The sequence below is a fragment of the Salmo salar genome, chromosome ssa04, assembly GCF_905237065.1.
Source record: "Salmo salar chromosome ssa04, Ssal_v3.1, whole genome shotgun sequence".
NCBI classification, from domain to species: Eukaryota; Metazoa; Chordata; class Actinopteri; order Salmoniformes; family Salmonidae; genus Salmo; species Salmo salar.
Window position 1 is genome coordinate 55942698 of NC_059445.1, and position 21348 is coordinate 55964045.

Consider the following 21348-nt stretch of genomic DNA (forward strand, 5'->3'; position numbering starts at 1 on the left):
TCCTTTTTCTGAGATGGAGGGCCGAATGTACCCCTGTCCCAAGGATTCCGTGACGTATGTCTCCATAGCCGCCGTCTCCTCTTGTGACAAGGGGTACACGTGACTCCTGGGAAGCGCAGCGTTAACCTGGAGATCTATCGCACAATCCCCTTGTCGATGAGGTGGTAATTTAGTCGCTCTCTTTTTACAAAAAGCGATCGCCAAATCGGCGTATTCAGGGAGAATGCACACGGTGGACACCTGGTCTGGACTCTCCACCGACGTGGCACCTATGGAAACTCCTAGACACCTCCCTGAACACTCCTCCGACCACCCCTGGAGAACCCCCTGTTTCCACGAAATGAGGGGATTGTGACCAGCCAGCCAGGGGACCCCCAGCACCACCGGAAACGCAGGTGAATCAATAAGAAAAAGGTTCATGCTTTCCTTATGATTCCCCAGCGTTACCATGTCCAGCGGCACCGTAGACTCCCTGACTAGCCCTGACCCTAATGGTCGGCTATCTAAGGAGTGCACGGGGAAGGGGGAATCTATCGGCACCCGTGGAATGCCCAGCTTAATGGCAAGTCCACGGTCCATAAAGTTCCCAGCTGCGCCTGAATCGACTAGCGCCCTATGCTGGGAAGAGGGGAAAAAATTATAAAATGAAACAGGCAAAAACACATGACCAACAGGGGGTTCTGGGCGAATCTGGTGCTGACTCACCTGAGGTGACTGAGAAGTGTTCTGCCTGCCTTCTCGACTCCCAGACTGGCTCCTCCAGCACCGGTCGGCCGTGTGTCCTCTCCGACCACAGCTGGTGCAGGAGGAGCCACCTCCTCCGGTGCCCCTTGGCACGGCCCCCCCTACCTCCATAGGGGTAGGGGCGGGGCACGGGGTGGAACGGGCAGGACCCTCTCCGAACGCCCGCGGGCAGCCAGCAAATTGTCCAACCGTATGGACATATCAATGAGTTCGTCCAGGGATAGATTGGTGTCCCTACAGGCCAGCTCCCTGCGGACGTCCGCCCGGAGACTACACCGGTAGTGGTCTATGAGGGCCCTGTCATTCTACCCCGCTCCAGCAGCCAAGGTCCTAAACTCCAGCGCAAAGTCTTGAGCGCTCCTCGTCTCCTGCCTGAGGTGGAACAGCCGTTCACCCGCCGCTCTACCTTCGGGGGGGTGGTCGAAAACAGCCCGAAAGCGGCGGGTGAACTCTGGGTAGTGGTCCCTCGCCGAGTCTGGAGCGTTCCAGACCGCATTAGCCCACTCCAGAGCTCGGCCCGTCAGGCAGGAAACCAGGGCACTCACGCTCTCCTCTCCTGTAGGAGCAGGTCTGACGGTGGCCAGGTACAACTCTAACTGGAGAAGAAACCCCTTGCACCCAGCCGCCGTCCCATCGTACTCCCTCGGGAGTGCCAGGCGAAGCGCGCCAGAGCCAGACGTCGTAGAAGGAGGAGATGGTTGTATGGGGGGGGGGGTGTAGGTGGAGAGAGGATACCACTCCTCTCCCATCGGTCCATCCTCTCCATCATCTGGTCCATGGCGGATCCGATGCGATGCAGGACCGATGTATTATGAAGGACACGTTCCTCCATCGAGGGTAGTGGAGTGCCCGCTGCTCCCGCTGATTCCATGCTCTTTGTGGTGCGGGATTCTGTAACGGCTTGTCTGTTGTGTGGCGGAAAGAAGCGCAGGAAGCAGCGAACACTGTGTGGTAATTTTAATAAACCACAAGCACAAAATAAAAGGTTTCCCAACAACAGGAAAAATACACTCGACAAGCACAGTCGAACAAAACGCGTCGACACACAGAAAGACAATCCCGCACAATAGGGAGCGGGCCAGCTGAACTAAATAGCCCTCTTAATGACTAACTCAGGGCAGGTGAGAAAACATAAAAAAAGGGAAAAACAAAAAGGGAATCGGTGGTAGCTAATAGGCCGGTGACGACGACCGCCGAGCGCCACCCGAGCAGGAGGGGGCGCCACCGTCGGTAGGAATCGTGACAGGAGAATAGGCTAGACCAATTATGTAACAAAGACCTGTATGGTTGAAAGGGATGAGGCAAGAGGAATGGCAAATAAGTCTGGCTGCACAACCAATTGGCAAAACGTATTGCAAATTGAGAAATCATTTGACTAAACGGAATAAAAAGAAGAAACTACACTATGAAACAAAGATAAATGACAAAGAATGCTAGTAAAAATCTTTGGAGAACCTTAAATTAGATTTTTGGAAAAAACTTAGCTCCCACATTCATTGAATTAGATGGCTCATTCATCACAAAACCAAATGATATTGTCAACTACTTTAATGATTGTTTTCATTGGCAAGGTTAGCTAATTCAGGCATGACATGCCAGCAACAAACACTGACACTACACATCCAAGTATATCTGACCAAATTATGTAATTTTGAATTCCGTAAAGTGAGTGTGGAAGAGGTGAATTTTTTTGTTGATGTCCATCAACAATGACATGCCACTGACAACATGGATGTAAAATTACTGAGGATAATAGTGGACGATATTGCCACTCCTATTTGCGGATGACTCAACACTATACATGTCAGCTACTACAGCGACTGAAATGACTACAACGTTTAACAAAAAACTGCAGTTAGTTTCAGAGTGGGTGGCAAGGAATAAGTTAGTCCTACATTTTTCTAAAACTAAAAGCAATGTATTTGGGAAACCTCAACTAAATCTTGTAAAAAATGTGGAAATTGAGCAAATTAAGGTGACTAAACTGCTTGGAGTAACCCTAGATTGTAAACTGTCATGGTCAAAACCTATTGATACAACAGTAGCTAAGATGGGGAGAAGTATGTCCATAATAAAGCGCTGCTCTACCTAAGGCTCGGTGTCCCGCTAGCGGGACAACTTCCGGTGAAACTAGAGGGTGCGCAATTCAAATAAATATTCATAGAAATTATGGATATTAAACAAAGTGTCATATATCGGTTGAAAGCTTAAATTCTTGTTAATCTAACTGCACTGTCCGATTTACAGTAGCCATTACAGCGAAAGCATGCCATGCGATTGTTTGAGGACAGTGCCCCACATCAAAATATTTTTCCACCTGCACAGGTTTCATAAATTCACAAATAGCGATGAAATATTCACTTACTTTTTGAAAATCTTCCTCTGATTTGTCATCCAAAGGGTCCCAGTTATAACATGTAGTGTTGTTTTGTTAGATAAAATCCTTCTTTATATACCAAAAAGTCTGTTTAGTTGGCGCTATCGAATTGAGTAATCCACTCGTTCTACCTGCAGAGAAAGGAATCCTTTGCTAAAACAAGTCAAAATACGTTTCTATTGACTCCTCAGATACCCTAAAATGTAATCAAACTATAATATTTCATACGGAAAGAAGTATGTTCAATAGGAAAACGATATTAGCAGGTGCGTCATGTCTTCATCGCGCACGCATACACACATTTCCAATAGTGTGTCCCTGTACTAAAACTCAATATTCTTACTCGTTTTGGAAGAAACAAGCCTGAAACCTTGAACATTGAGTGCTGACATCCAGTGGAAGCCATAGGAATTGCATACTGGGAGCTAGATTTAATTATTTCCCTATACTTTCCATTGTAAGAGTATGTGCTCTCAATCAAACAAAACATTTCCGGTTGGTTTACCTTTGGATTTTCTCCTACCATATCTATTGTGTTATAGTCTCCTACATTATTAAAAAAATTCTACAAACTTCAAAGTGTCTTCTTTCCAATGGTACGAATTCTGTATACTTCTGGCCCTTCTTTGGACACTGTTAACAACCCTCCAGACGAGCTTCAATGCCATACAACTCTCCTTCCGTGGCCTCCAACTGCTCTTAAATTCAGGTAAAACTAAATGTATGCTCTTCAACCGATCGCTGCCCGCACCTGCCCGCCCGTCCAGCATCACTACTCTGGACGGTTCTGACTTAGAATATGTGGACAACTACAAATACCTAGGTGTCTGGTTAGACTGTAAGCTCTCCTTCCAGGCTCACATCAAACATCTCCAATCCAAAGTTAAATCTAGAATTGGCTTCCTATTTCACAACAAAGCATCCTTCACTCATGCTGCCAAACATACCCTCGTAAAACTGACCATCCTACCAATCCTGTAAATGAGAACTTGTTCTAAACTTGCCTACCTGGTTAAATAAAGGTGAAATAAAAATAAATACAAAATAAAATATGCATATCCTGGCTTCAGGGCCTGAGCAACAGGCAGTTTACTTTGGGCACGTCAGTCAGGCAGACATTGAGAAAAAAGAAACCTAGCCTGAGAAGTTAACAGCACTATCAACAAGGCAGGTCATACAGGCCCTAATTTTGTCGCAGCTGGACTACTGTTCAGTCGTGTGGTCAGGAACCACAAAAAGGGACTTAGGAAAATTGCCAATGGCACAGAACAGGGCAGCACGGCTGGCCCTTGGATGTACACAGAGAGCTAACATTAATAATATGCATGTCAATCTCTCCTGGCTCAAAGTGGAAGAGAGATTGACTTCATCATTACTTGTATTTGTAAGAGGTATTGACATGTTGACGTACCGAGCTGTCTGTTTAAATGACTAGCACACAGCTTGGACACCCATCCATACCCCACAAGACACGCCATCAGAGGTCTCTTCACAATCCAAGTCCAGAACAGTCTACGGGAGGCACACAGTACTACATAGTGCCATGACTACATGGAACTCTATTCCACATCAAGTAACTGATGCAAGCAGTAAAAACTGATTAAAAAAAACTGCTAAAAATACATCTTATGGAACAGCGGGGACTATGAAGCAACTCAAACATAGGCACATACACATGCATACACACAATAACATACACATGGATTTAGTACTGTTGATGTGTGTTAGTGGTGAATTAGGGGCCTGAGGGCACACAGTGTGTTGTGAAATCTATGAATGTATTGTAATGTTTTTAAAATTGTATAAACTACCTTAATTTAGCTGGACCCCAGGAAGAGAATAGGGATCCATAATAAATACATCTTAAATCAGTTTAAATGTTTTCTGCCATGCGTAATATGTGGTAGGCTATGTAATGTATAACCGCACAATCATTCTTTTAATTCAGTTTTGTTTTTTCAGGCTTGGGCTCATATATAGGCCTATGCGTATGCATAAGCTCTAATATGTGTATGGGTGCTTTGAATTAATTATCGTCACCTTAGAAAGCGCTGTCCATTTCATTGCTTGAAACAGCCTTTGAAACAACATCCACAATGACCATGTTTTCCACTCAGTTTTAACCTGTTGTTGAACTTCTTTCTTCAAATTGATCAATCACAGTGAGGTGACTTTTAAAAGCACAATACCCTTTTGATAAATGTTTGATGTGATTTTTGATTGCACTTGCATTGATGTCAGAGTAGTTAGAGGTACTATAGAGCCCTGATTACCAGGCCATTAGTGCATAAGAGATTATTTTACTGCAGTCATGACTGCTGGTGTAGCGGTAATATGATCACCACAACAGCCCTAGGTAACACCTCTCCTGAGAGAAAGCCAAGCTGGGGGAAGGAAACCCCCCAAGCAATAGAGTTTCCTAGTAGCTTAACAACAAAGGACAAAGCCCGCCTTTCTCTTGGCTCCCTGACACACTTTCTCTCTCTGACCTTCTCAAACACAGCATACCATCTTCAATGGAGGAGAAAACAATGAAAGAGGAGGAGAAGAATAAGCAGCAACAGGGTGGCTCGGAGAGAAGCCAAGTGCGGCTGAATGAATGGTGTTCAGGAGTAGTATACACTATGGTACATAGCCAGGAGGAGACACTGTACAGTAGGATACGTACCGAGTTGTTTAGTATTGGCCAGTAGAGCCTCTTCATAGGACAGAATATAGTAGAGGATGAGGAGCTGTGTGGTGATGCTGTATCTGGAACGCACCCCTCGACCTGCCAGAGAGTGAGACGGATAGTGATGGAGAGAACAAGACCTGATAGAAGAGGGAGAAAGAGACAAGAGGTCAGGGGCAGGTCACCCCAGTGTTCTACACTGCAGGGCCAATGGACCACTAGCGACAAATGGCCTCTCCTTCTAGGGCAACCAAGGCGGAATAATATAATCAAGTGGATGACGGGACATCTATACGGCATGGCTGATGTATGACATCATTAAATATCATATCAGTCAGTGGCTGCTGACAGCCCAATAGCTCGGGGAGACCATAATGATATCGAAGGCAATTTACTCCCAATGGCCTCCAAACATAACGAATGACTAGATTAATTGAAACAGACCAACTATCATTTGATGTTGAAAATGTCTTTACATGGTGGTTTTATATATCACTGCCTGCTTTTCAAATGGGCACCATTCAGCAATTGTGTAAAAAACCTTTACAACCCATTTGTTATCAACATTTTACAGCATGCAGAGGGAAGGATACACACACACACACACACACACACACACACACACACACACACACACACACACACACACACACACACACACACACACACACACACACACACACCACACACACACAGTTGAAGTCGGAAGTTTACATACACCTTAACCAAATACATTTAAACTCAGTTTCACAATTCCTGACATTTAATCCTAGTAAAAATTCCCTGTTTTAGGTCAGTTAGGATCACCACTTTATTTTAAGAATGTGAAATGTCAGAATAATAGTAGAGAGAATGATTTATTTCAGCTTTTATTTATTTCGTCACATTCCCAGTGGGTCAGAAGTTTACATACACTCAATTAGTATTTGGTAGCATTGCCTTTAAATTGTTTAACTTGGGTCAAACTTTTCACACCAAAGTACATTCATCTCTAGGAGATAGAACGCATCTCCTTCCTGAGCAGTAGGATGGCTGCGTGGAGAGATTTAAATATACTGTTTATACTTGCGTACTATTGTTTGTACAGATGAACGTGGTACCTTCAGGCGTTTGGAAATTGCTCCCAAGGATGAACCAGACTTGTGGAGGTCTACAATTTTTTTTTCTGAGGTCTTGGCTGATTTCTTTGGATTTTCCCATGATGTCAAGCAAAGAGGCACTGAGATTGAAGGTAGGCCTTGAAATACATCCACAGGTACACCTCCAATTGACTCAAATTATGTCAATTAGCCTATCAGAAGCTTCTAAAACCATGACATCATTTTCTGGAATTTTCCAAACTGTTTAAAAGGCACAGTCAACTTAAGTGTATGTCAACTTCTGACCCACTGGAATTGTGATACAGTGAATTATAAGTGAAATAATCTGCCTGTAAACAATTGTTGGAAAAAATGACTTGTGTCATGCACAAAGTAATGTCCTAACCGACTTGCCAAAACTATAGTTTGTTAACAAGAAATTTGTGGAGTGGTTTAAAAATGAGTTTTAATGACTCCAACCTAAGTGAATGTAAACTTCCGACTTCAACTGTACATACATACGTATAAGGACATACTATCTGGGAGCTATTAATTGAGCTAGGTTGATGTGACTCTAGGATGCAAAATTCCAGTAAGTTTCCCAAAATTCCCAGGAGGAAGATTCACGGAATCAGGAGGGAATAATCAGGAATTCTGGACTCTTCTAAACAGGATTTCTGGAAAACCAAGGAATTTGGGGAAATGTACTGGAATTTTGCAACCCTACAAGTTTTTCTAATTATTAGCCATTGATAAAATGGGTTTTGACCTCCAATTCAATTGAAAACAAATGTATCAATCTGTACTGATTCAATTAATACATTCAGAGACATTTACAGCATAGTTAACCCTTTGGTTACTGTGTGTTTGTGTAGATGCGTTTATGCAGTGTCAACGCTCACCCCAGCTGAGCCCTGGTAGACGGTGAGGACCTCCTGCTCGGTGATTGGCGGCCTTGGGGTTGGCAGCCTTGGGGTAGGCCTTGGAGGCCCGGAGTGAGGATGGAGTTGATGTAGACGATGAGGGGCAGCAGCTGGGTGTGGAGAGGAGTGGACGTCTCACACAGCTGCCTGTAGATCCAGTCCTATAGGAGACAAGATGGAGTACAACAGCATTAATGTGTAAAATATAGGGATGTAACGATTCACCGATACACATCGGTCGCCAATTAAAATGTTTAAGATACAAGTGCATTGTTCTGCAGACCCCAAACCGATCCAAATGTAGCATGCATTGGTCAGAAAACATATTCAAACTTAAAGAACCGACAATTCACAAAAGTTTGTTCTAGAAATGTATTTTGCTCATATTACATTCTTTCTAGATTCCTTAAAGATCTCATCTTCTGTCACAACTGATTCGTCATCCCCTTCAGTGTCTAACTGGATGTAACTGTTTAGACAGTCATTGATCTCCAAGTCATTTTGCATGCCAAACAACTCCAGGTAATACCAATAGCCTTGTCAAACTGCACACTGTGCCCAGCTTTGCGGGCTGACCACATCTCCTCGGCACCTTTAGCATTAAAACGCTAACATGGCTTGCGTGATATTAGGTTTAATTAGTTGAGTGACAACCTATTGAAAATTGTGTTTTACCGGATTAAAGTAAGCTAGTAACATAGATTGTGGGCTCTTTAAAAATATACCCATCAAATATACCAATATACCCAATATACTCATCATACCCAATTACGATCTTGTCTTGTCGCTGCAACTTGCCATATATGTTTCAACTGTGCTGTGATGTTTCACAAAAGTTCTGAACCTTTCTACTCTCATAGTTTCTCCAGAATTAAATAATTACAGAGTTATTGCTTTGTCATTATGGAGTATTGTGTGTAGATTGATGAGGGGAAACAACTATTTAATCAATTTTAGAATAAGGCTGTAATGTAGCAAAATGTGGAAAAGGTCAAGGGGTCTGAATACTTTCCGAATGCACTGTAGATAACATTCTATTCGTTGCAAGAATTTTGTATAATAAGTTAAATTTAAAGCGTTGAATCCGGCATTCTTTGTGCATCAGTTCATAAACACAGCAAAAATCTCTTCAGTCTTTAATGCAGGATCGACAGAGAAGTTCCTTACCTTCTCCCCCTTCCACTTTCCTCCTCCAATTGAGGTAATACTGCAATCAGTTGGTTGTAATTTTGGATAGAGCTTGACATTTCCATATATTTTTGTTAGCTGCATGTGTGACATAACTCCACCAGTCCTATTTATATCATTAAAGATTATATAGTTAAAAGAAAATAAATAAAAAAATGTTGTTTTTTTTTATCATCAATTAGTATATTTGAGTTTAACCATAATATTTGTTGTAATACCTGTTCTGTTTTTTTCTGGTGGATTAAACTGAAATTGCAACCAGCATTCTATGGCTCGTTTTAAAAAAAGTGATATTTTGGCGATTATTTCATTTTCAAATAACCGAAAGTGAGAGGTTGTAACCTGAATGAAGAGATATTCCTGGGACATTCCTGTTCCCAAGAAAGCTAAGGTAAATGAGCCCCGTAGCACTCACCTCCGTCATCATGAAGTGCTTTGAGAGACTACCCTGGGTCTCGACCCCGTCCTGTGCAACTGGGTCCTGAACTTTGACGGGCCGCCCCCAGGTGGTGAGGGGAGGAAACAACATCTCCACCCCGCTGATCCTCAACACCGGGGCCCATCATCATTTTTTTTATCCGGACGTGAAAATACTGCCCCCTACCCAAGAGAGGTTAAGCTCAAGACCCTGGGTCTCGACCCCGCCCTGTGCAACTGGGTCCTGGAGTTTCTGATGGGCTGCCCCCAGGTGGTGAGGGTAGGAAACAACATCTCCACCCCGCTGATCCTCAACACTGGGGCCCCACAAGGGTGCGTTCTCAGCCCTCTCCTGTACTCCCTGTTCACCCATGACTGCGTGGCCATGCATGCCTCCAACTCAATCATCAAGTTTGCAGACGACACTACAGTGGTAGGCTTGATTACCAACAATGACGAGACGGCCTACAGGGAGGTGGTGAGGGCCCTTGAAGTGTGGTGTCAGGAAAATAACCTCACACTCAATGTCAACAAAACAAAGGAGCTGATCGTGGACTTCAGGAAACAGCAGAGGGAGCACCCTCTATGCACATCGACAGGATAGTAGTGGAGAAGGTGGAAAGTTTTAGGTTCCTCGGCGTACACATCACGGACAAACAGGAGGTGGAAGAAATTTGGCTAGTCACCAAAAACACTCACAAACTTTTACAGATGCACAATCGAGAGCATCCTGTCGGGCTGTATTACCGCCTGGTACGGCAACTGCTCCGCCCACAACCATAAGGCCCTCCAGAGGGTAGTGAGGTCTGCACAAAGCATCACTGGGGGCAAACTACCTGCCCTCCAGGACAACTACACCACCCGATGTCACAGGAAGGCCAAAAAGATCATCAAGGACAATAACCACCCGAGCCATTCCCTGTTCACCCCGTTATCATCCAGAAGGTGAGGACAGTACAGATGCATCAAAGCTGGGAACGAGAGACTGAAAAACAGCTTCTATCTCAAGGCCATCAGACTATTAAACAGCCATCACTAGCATTGAGAGGCTGCTGCAAAACATATTGACTCAAATCTCTAGCCACTTTAACAATTAAAAATTGGATTTAATAAATGTATCACCAGTCACTTTAAACAATGTCACTTTATATAATAATGTTTACATACCCTACATTACTCATCTCGTATGTATATACTGTACTCTATACCATCTACTGCATCTTGCCTATGCCGTTCGGCCATCTCTCACCCATATATTTATATGTACTGTGGCGTACAGGTCAGCCACCAGGGGGAGACTCGTCGAGGCCTGGTGACAGACGGTGTATATATCACGAGGCAATGGCTCCATCTGCTGGACGCGCCAGGTCTCGACGGGTGCTCTGGCCAGGACTAATTGGGGCTGATTGGGAGTTGGTGAGTAATCAAGGGCTGATTGCTCACCAGCTGTGCAAGGCCCATAAAGCCCATAAAGCTGCCAGAAGGGCAGCACACAGGGAGAGAGTGGTGGAAGAAAAGACTCCCGTATAGTTGGGGACGGTTACAGAGGTAACAGGAGTGAGTGCAGTTTTGATCCCAACAGGATACAGCAAGACCCAGAGCCCAGAAGACGGTATGCCGGAGAGGGTCTCATGGGGGAGACCTATCCTTTTCGATTTATTATTATTCATGTCCCGGTTGATGAAGGATTTGTGTCGGTTATACCAGGTTCAACAGATACGCTCAAGCATATTCCACCTGCAGACAGACTGTTTGTGCGAATGCCTGAACAAAATGATTAAAAGCTTGTTGAGAAGACTGGTGTCCAGAGACAGGAAAAACTGGGACATGCTTTGCCCCACTTCATGTTTGTCCTGCGAGAAGTACCCCAGGCGTCCACTGGGTTCTCCCCATTCGAATTGCTCTACGGCAGGCCATGTCGAGGGATCCTCGACTTAGCCAAGGAGACCTGGGAGGCCCAACCATGCCCGTTCCGGTCAACGAAAGAACATGTTACCCTGATGAGGGACTGCCTGTCGGCAGTCTGGCCCATAGTAAAGGAGCATAAAGGAGAAGGCGCAACGGACTCAAGGTCGAGCCTACGATAAGTCAGCGACACCCAGGGAGTTCAGTGGGAGAGAAAGTGATGTACTCGTTCCCACGGCCGAAAACCGCTTGCTGGCGCAGTGGAGGGGGCCCTACAAGGTAACAAAAAGGGTCTCACCGGTCAATTACCTCATCAAGCAACCGGACAGGAGGAAGAAGATCCAACTCTATCATATCAACCTGCTGAAGAAGTACCATGGGAGAGGGGAGCGTGTGGCTCTGATGGCCATGGAGGACAAGGAAAAAGAGGAGGCCCTGCTACAGGTGCGCCATGGCCGAACTCTCCTGCCGGAACAGTCGAGACAGCTAGACATGCTGATTATGCAATTCGGCAGGGTATTCTCGCCCTTCCCAGGACAAACAGCTGTCCTGTTTCATCATATCCACACTGAACCCGGCAAAAAGGTGCATATCCGGCCTTACAGGATTCCTGAGGCCCACCGAGTCATCGCAAAGAATGAGACGTACATAGACAATGTGGTCATCCACAGCGAGGACTGGGATAGCCACCTCCTGCAACTATGGGCGGTGCTTGTGAGCCTGGAGGCTACAGGGCTGATGGCCAATCCAAAAACATTGCTGACTGGGTTTGTCTGGAGCGGAATACCTGGGTGACACCGTGGGGAACGGAAAAAATACACCCACAGGCAGATAAGACCAGGGCCATTCGGGACTGGCCTCGGCCCCAGATGAAGCGGGACGTCCGAGCCTTCTTGGGGATAATGGGATATTAATCGCCATTTCATCCCTGGATATGGAACCATTGCCAACCCCCTCACAAACCTCATCAAGAAAAACCTGCCAAACCGAGTAGCGTGGAAGAACGAGATGGAAGACGCCTTCCAGTTTCTAAAAGATAGTCTGTGCTCTGATCCCGTCCTGCAGGTTCCTGACTTCTCTCAAGAGCTCATTGTGCAGGTAGATGCCTAAGATGCGGGGCTCAATGCCGTCCTAGCTCAGGGTGAAAGTGAAGCAGAGAGGCCTATTCTTTATAAGTAGGAAGCTCAGTGATCGGGAACAGAAATATGCTACCGTAGAGAAAGATGCCCTAGCCATTAAGTGAGCCCTCGATTATCTCTGGTACTACCTACTAGGGAATAGGTTTGCCCTTGTTACTGACCATGCTCCCCTCACGTGGATGGCTGGTAAGAGAAACAATAACAGAATAGCCAGATGGTTTCTTACTTTACAACCATTCTCTTTCCATGTCATCCACAGGGCTGGATCGAGGAACGGGAATGCGGACGCACTGTCCCGACGCGACCAAGACGGCGCATCTGGCGCCCAGGGCAGGCTGCTCCCACGGAGAGTAGCCCAGCCCGGCATGTGAGTCAAGGTGATCAGAGGCAAGTAAGCACAGCTAACGGTACTAATGAGCTATTCTCTTTCCCCTGCAAGAGAGAGGGGAGAAAGAAAAGAGTGTTTGCTTCTCCAAAGGAGAGGATGTACCTTTCGGAAGGGAGAAGAAGGGGACAAACTAACTCTTGGGAATGGCCACCACGGATCCGGACCACCACCCGAAGCGAGCTCTCCACGGACGGATCGTTAAGTGGTGACACACCCATGATTGACATTATAGTTTAAAGATAATCTCCTTATGTTCCTTGTTCTTGTAAAGAAGACGTGTTTTCCTTGGGAGATCATCCTTGATTGTGTTTAAGAAGAAAGAAATACCTCAATAGAGAACTTTATTTAATTAAGAAAACCTGCTCCTGACTCTCCTGCACCTTTCCACTTTAGAGCAACCTCAAAGTACTCGGGCTGCTCACAGAGCGTTTATTTATTTTGGGATATGAATACCGATTATGTCCACTTCACCATTAGACCATTTTATTGGTAAACTAAATGGTAATGTAAAAGTCAACTTTTTTAGCAATCCAGTACGTAATATGGCACACTTATGTCATGACGTTGCCCTCTTTGAGTACAGGGAGGACAGTTGACCCCTCCCCCTTACACCATCCCCCAACCTACCTCCCCCACCCAGGCCCTGTGTGAAGGGGTGGTAAAATTCTAGAGGAGAATCTCCTACCACATGACCCAGTTGAGACACAGAGGGGTTTCATAGAGAGACACAGGAAATTCTTCCAACTCAGAGAGTTGGGGAACCGAACGACATTTATGTTCTGGAGAAGGTATAAAAGATTGGTGAAGAATCCAGCTACGAACTGGTCCTCTTGGTACAATTTTGTGATACTCAGAAGAGACAATATAGCCATATTACCATAATACTGTTTATATAATAGCCTCAGCTATGGGACTTGCATCTAAATGGTTGTATAAAATGTATTAATAAGGATAAAGCTATTTGTAATACATTGAGATGCTATGTACTGATGTTAATGTGATAGAATGTATTTATGTTCAAAGATTAAATCAGTCATCGGCACGCCCCCAGGGACATGGACAGGACAAGGTGTCATGTGACAAGCCTGTTCTATGTTCACGTATAAAACCCCACTGATTTACTTTCTTCAGACCAGCTTACCTCAGAAGAGAGAGCCAAGGTTTGACCACCCAATTCCTCTACTGAAAGTTACCTATACCACGTGGTTAAACTTTTAGACTATCGAGACCGACAGAATAAGAACAAGTCTTTGATATTAATTATTAGTCTGCAGCTAAGTCAATTATATCATTGAACGCGAAGACCAATGAAACATCCATTCTATAACGACATTAATGAATGTCGCTTTGAAAGATCCATTCTAACCGAGAGAGAGAGAGAGAACTCTCCAACAGAACGACTCTCCAACAAGGATCCCGACGACACACTGAGCGTAAATATATATTGATTGCAATTGTTCCCGAATGAGTGAGCGTTCATGTGCAAAGGATTAGCATATCAATTGTTAATATTAATGAACTCTGTGTGCCTCCTCAGCTGCCCTTTATGACCCTTTGTTTAACAGGCCGCCATGCCTGTTTAGCCCACTAGGGTACATTACTCTACCAATTCTTTGAGACGATAATTACTGTTTGTATGCTTTCTGTGAATTACTTAGTTCAGTAAATAAATGATTTTAAGACAATTGATGTATGGATGACTTTAGTAAAGGCTGGATTCGTGCAGATACAACAATTTACGATGTTTGGAATGAGACTGGATGCGAGGTAAAATACACCATTTAAATCAGAAGATAATCGCCCTATACTATAATAGAATATGATATATAATGTTATAATATAGGAAAGTTATATTAGGAAAATTATAACTTTGTAATCTGAATATTTTCCTTGGTGCCCCGATCTCCTAGTTAATTACAGTTAAACGATTAATCAGTTTAATCGCTTAATAATAATTACAGGGAGTTATTTGATAAACATGTCTTCAGTTTAATGGTGCCCCAAAGACACGACACTTATCATAGTTTGGTTGTAATCCAGAGAGCTAAGAGAAATTATTTAGGTCCTCTATGGGGCTGTGCAGGGATCCAAATTGTGGATTTAAAAGAAAACATAAATTGTCAGCGTACAATGGCATCTTTGTTTTTAAGCCCTAGATTTCAAGCACCAAGATATTATTGTTGGATCTGATTTTAATAGCCAACATGTCAAATGGTCATAATAAATAGATATGCCGATAGAGGACAACCCTGTTTTACTCCTCTTGACAGTTTCTGAGAAGTAGCCATTATTTACACTTTTACACTTGGGGTAACTATAGCTAACTTTCAAATCAAATTTTATTAGTCACATGCGCCAAATACAACAGGTGTAGTAGACCTTACAGTGAAATGCTTACTTACAAGCCCCTAACCAACAATACAGTTTAAAGAAAATACAGATAAGAAGAGATAAAAGTAACAAGTAAATAAAAAGCAGCAGTAAAATAAAAATAGCAAGACTATATACAGGGGAGTACTGATACAGAGTCACTGTGCGGGGGCACCAGATTAGTTGAGGTAGTATGTACATGTAGGTAGAGTTATAAAAGTGACTATGCATAGATGACAACAGAGAGTAGCAGTGGTGTAAAGAGGAGGTGAGGGGGGCACTGCAAATAGTCTGGGTAGCCATTTGATTAGATGTTCATGAGTATTATGGCTTGGGGGTAAAAGCTTTTTAGAAGCCTCTTGGACCTAGACTTGGTGCTCTGGTACCACTTGCCATGCGGTAGCAGAGAGAAGTCCATGACTAAGGTAGCTGGAATCTTTGACAATTTTTAGGGCCTTCCTCTGACACTGCCTGGTATAGAGGTCCTGGATGGCAGGAAGCTTGGCCCCAGTGATGAACTGGGCTGTTCGCACTACCCTCTGTAGTGCCTTGCGGTCAGAGGCCGAGCAGTTGCCATACCAACCAGGATGCTCTCAATGGTGCAGCTGTAGAACCTTTTGAGGATCTGAGGACCCATGCCAAATTGTTTTCAGTGTCCTGAGGGGGAATAGGTTTTGTCGTGCCCTCTTCACGACCATCTTGGTGTGCTTGGACCATGTTAGTTTGTTGGTGATGTGGACACCAAGGAACTTGAAGCTCTCAACCTGCTCCACTGCAGCCCTGTCGATGAGAATGGGGGCGTGCTCGGTCCTCTTTTTCTTGTAGTCCACAATCATCTCTTTTGTCTAGATCACGTTGAGAGAGAGGTTGTTGTCCTGGCACCACACGGCCAGGTCTCTGACCTCCTCCCTATAGGCTGTCTCGTCGTTGTCGGTGATCAGGCCTACCACTGTTGTGTCATCGCCAAATTTAATGATGGTGTTGGAGTCGTGCTTGGCTGTGCAGTCATGAGTGAACAGGGAGTACAGGAGGGGACTGAGCACGCACCCCTGAGGGGCCCCCGTGTTGAGGGTCAGCATGGCGGATGTGTTGTTACCTACCCTTACCACCTGGGGGTGGCCCGTCAGGAAGTCCAGGATCCAGTTGCAGAGGGAGGTGTTTAGTCCCAGGGTCCTTAGTTTAGTGATGAGCTTTGAGGGCACTATGGTGTTGAATGCTGAGCTGTAGTCAATGAACAGCATTCACATAGGTGTTCCTTTTGTCAGGGTGGGAAAGGGCAGTGTGGAATGCAATAGAGATTGCATCATCTGTGGATCTGTTGGTACGATATGCAAATTGGAGTGGGTCTAGGGTTTCTGGGAAGATGGTGTTGATGTGAGCCATGACCAGCCTTTCAAAGCACATCATGGCTACAGAGGTGAGTGCTACGGGTCGATAGTCATTTAGGCAGGTTACCTTAGTGTTCTTGGGCACAGGGACTATGGTGGTCTGCTTGAAACATGTTGGTATTACAGACTCGGACAGGGAGAGGTTGAAAATATCAGTGAAGGCACTTGCCAGTTGGTCAGCGCGTGCTCACAGTACACGTCCTGGTAATCTGTCCGGCCCTGCGGCCTTGTTAATGTTGACCTGTTTAAAGGTCTTACTGCGGAGAGCGTGATCACACAGTCTTCCAGAACAGCTGCTGCTCTCATGCATGTTTCAGTTTTATTTGCCTCGAAGCGAGTATAGAAGTAATTTAGCTCATCTGGTAGGCTCGTGTCACTAGGCAGCTCTCGGCTGTGCTTCCCGTTGTAGTCTGTAATGGTGTGCAGGCCCTGCCACATCCGACGAGCGTCGGAGCTGGTGTAGTACGATTCAATCGTAGTCCTGTATTGACGCTTTGCCTGTTTGATGGTTCGTCGGAGGGCATAGCGGGATTTCTTATTAGCTTCCGGGTAGGAGTCCCGCTCCTTAAAAGTGGCAGCTCTAGTCTTTAGCTCAGTGCGGTGCTGCCTGTAATCCATGGCTTCTGGTTGGGGTATGTACATACGGTCACTGTGGGGACGAAGTCATCGATGCACTTATTGATGAAACCAATGACTGATGTGGTGTACTCCTCAACACGATCGGAGGAATCCAGGAACATATTCAAATCTGCTAGCAAAACAGTCCTGTAGCTTAGCATCTGCTTTCTCTTATCACTTTTTAATTTCTCTAGTCACTGGTGCTTCCTGCATTAATCTTCCTTGTAAGCAGGAATCAGAAGGATATAATTATGGTCAGATTTGCCAAATGGAGGGGAGGGAGAGTTTGTATGTGTCTCTGTGTGTGGAGTATAGGTTGTCCAGAGTTCTTTTTCCTCTGGTTGCACATTTAACATGCTGATAGAAATTTGGTAAAAAAGATTTAAGCATCCCTGCATTCAAGTCCCCGGCTACAAGGAGCGCCGCCTCTGGGTGAGTGTTTTCTTCTTTGCTTATGGCGGAAAACTGCTCATTCAATGCTGTCTTAGTGCCAGCCTCTGACTGTTGTGGTATGTAAACAGCTACAAAAAATACAGATGAAAACGCTCTAGGTAGGTAATGTGGTCTACAGCTTATAATGAGATACTCTACCTCAGGCAAGCAATAGATTGAGACTTCCTTAGATATCGTGCACCAGCTGTTGTTTACAAAAATACATAGACCGCCGCCCCTTGTCTTACCAGACGCCGCTGTTCTATCCTGCCCGGTAATTCATATAACCAGCCAGCTGTATGTTCATATTGCGTCGTTCAGCCACGACTCCGTAAAGCATAAGATGTTACAGTTTTTAATGGCCCATTGGTAGTTTAATCTCCGCGTAACTCGTCGATTTTATTCTCCAAAGATTGCACGTTTGCTAGCAGAATGGAAGTGGGTGTTTATTTGATCGCCTACGAATTCTCAGAAGGCAACCCGACCTCTTTCTCCGCCTCCTCTTCACGCAGATCACGGGGATTGGGGCCCGTTCCCGAGGAAGCAGTATATCCTTCACGTTGGGCTCGTCAGAGTCATGAAAGGGGAAAAAAGGATTCTGCTAGTCTGTGGTGAGTAATTGCAGTCCTGATGTCTAGAAGTTATTTTCCTCAATTAAAATAGTCCAGGCATTTATATATATTTTCCCGTTTCCCCAGATTGTTCATAGTGTTCCACTGTTTCCAGTACTTGTTTTATATTATCTCTAATGTATCGTCCATGTCTGGTTAAGATTAATAATACCTGACAATACCTTTATAATTGTATGCACTATGCATTTTGCTAGAATTTGTGCATCACAACACTGAAGTGTAAAGGACCACGTTTTTTTAGCTGGACTGGATCTTTATATTTACCACGTGGGTCCTATTTCAGCAATAATGAAATCAGACTCTTGCTGAGTATCTGATAACCACTCCTATAAAAATGGTAGACTAAAACATGCTAATAACGGACCTCTGAGTACATCGAAAACTGTTTGATATACACCACCGTTCAAAAGTTTGGGGTCACTTTTCCTTGTTTTTGAAATGAAAGCAAATTTTTTGCCCATTTAAAATAACATCAAATTGATCAGAAATACAGTGTAGACATTGTTAATGTTGTAAATGACTATTGTAGCTGGAAATGGCAGATTGTTTGTGGAATATCTACAGAGGCCCATTATCAGCAACCATCACTCCTGTGTTCCAATGGCACGTTGTGTTAGCTAATCCAAGTTGATCATTTTAAAAAGGCTAATTGATCATTAGAAAACCCTTTTCCAATTATGTTAGCACAGCTGAAAACTGTTGTTCTAATTAAAGAAGCAATAAAACTGACCTTCTTTAGCACCGATTACATTTGGGAAACCGGACATTGCTGCAAATTGCACTATTTAATTTGCCTTTTCACCCACCGTGTAAGGAAACTTTATGTAGAGGTGCGTCAATCCAATTATAATCTCCTAACACGTCTGGCATAACGCGGCTAAAGTTTGGCTGAGAGATCCCTGACCTGTCAGCCAATTCTCTTTGAAAAGTGCCGGTTGACAGAAATCCGAGGTTTGTCAGGACTTGAAGTGGGACAGGCACGGATTGGTTTCTGCGGGTGCTTCTTTGTAAAGCTGGGCCCACTACAGCACAGAGATCAGCTCTTGGTAATCGGAACTGGCTCATAAGCCACTCATCATCATTGGCCAGTAAATCTTGCTGGTCTCTGAAAATTCGCTCTCTCCGAATTCTTCCATTCGCCAAATCTTCCAACAGTGCCAAAGCAGCCATAGTGCGTCATTACGCATTGTAATTGCATGCCTTTTTATACCCACCCATTTGATTGTCAAAGCTACCCAATTGCGTAACACCTTCAGGTGTGGTGATTACCCTAATTGTAACTGACAATGACAGGACCATTATCACATTGACAGTTCTGCGCAACGAACGTGATAACAATATGTATTTCATAACATGCAACTATTGTTTAATAATTACAGATCCAATTAAATATGATTCCCGATTAAACTGTACAACATATTTGAGGGGTTCTTTGCAAAAACAGATATCTCCATTTGTATATATTATCCTAAATCATGTTTGTGTTTTTTTGTGTGCACTCCAGGGAACTCTTCATATATAATACGTGAGGTAATATTTCGATCCATTTTACACAATGGTACCAATTTCAAAGCGTTTCTCGAGTTTCATCCTTCTGCCATCGGAGTTTCTCATTTCTCCAGTTTACGTGTGTACGTATGGGTCAAAGTGTCTGTGGAGGACCGCACATTCTCCCGTGAATTTTAATTTTTTTCATAAATCCCAAAGTTTGCTTAGAAAGTGGTGTATGCCTTCCTTTGTGCCTACGCAACGTTTATAAACGAGGCCCCTGGTGTTTTCCCGGACTTATAGGCTTTGAGTGCGTAAAGAAGTTACTCTGTATTTTGGCCTTTTTAAACAGCTGTTAATTTTACACTATTAATAGAAAAAAATATCCTTTCAATTAACTTCAGTTAGTGGAGATGGAGGAGACTGAAATGATAACATATGCTTAAAAGTACTTTGCTTCCTCTTTAAAAAAGATTGTTTGGTGAATCATGGATGACTCCGTCATTTGTAAGTTTCTGTAAATCATTTATTTTCGGTAGCATTTCTATGTGGAAGATTAAAACTCAATTCGGTGCATTTTCCCTATATTCCATCCAGTTCGCTTTATTTTTTATAATATATTACAATTGAACTTTTATGAATAAGTTCCTCCAGTACTTTTTGTTTTTCCTTTAACTTATTATGTGCCTCTAATGTTAGTTTTTATTGCCATCTGTACTGTTATTCCCTCTATTTCCTATGTTAATATGAACTCTTTTGACCTACATTTTTTGTTTGTTTTAAAGGTGAGTATTGAATTGAATGGCATCTAAAGACACATTTGAGAAACATTTGAATTTGTCATACAATAAGGGGACCTGCTGTACCAATGTTATGTAGTAGGTTAAAAACAAGTTGTCATCCAGTAGGCTTTGATTACATTTGCAATATCCTCACCCACGTGGAAATTCTGTAAGAGTAATATGTAAGGCAATTATTTGATGGTTCGAGCGCATTCTGTCCCCTATCAACGCTAACTTTTGGTGCCAGCGTGAATGACATAAGATAGTAGTAAGGACGACTAGCTTAACTGAGCCCCCCGATGTATATGTTATTAGGTCAGGCTATTTAAGCCTCAATATAGCCACTAGTTCCAATAAATCCATAGTATTTCAAGGCCTACCTTCAAACTCAGTGCCTCTTTGCTTGAAATCATGGGAAAATAAATCAGCCAAAACCTCAGAAAAATTATTGTAGACCTCCAAAAGTCTGGTTCATCCTTGGGAGCAATTTCCAAATGCCTGAAGGTACCACGTTTATCTGTACAAACAACAGTACGCAAGTATCAACACCATGGGACCACGCAGCCATCACACGGCTCAGGAAGGAGACGCGTTCTGTCTCCTAGAGATGAAGGTACCTTGGTGCGAAAAGTGCAAATCAATCACAGAACAACAGCAAAGGACCTTGTGAAGATACTGGAGGAAACAGGTACAAAGTATCTATATCCACAGTAAAAAGAGTCCTATATCGACATAACCTGAAAGGCCGTTCAACAAAGAAGAAGCCACTGCTCCAAAACCGTCATAAAAAAGCCAGACTACAGTTTG

General features: G+C 43.9%; 1 pseudogene; it reads right to left on the minus strand.

Moving 5' to 3' along the window:
• The window catches only part of LOC106603424 (integrator complex subunit 2-like), a 55690-nt pseudogene that overhangs the window by 17082 nt on the left and 17260 nt on the right, over positions 1-21348 (minus strand).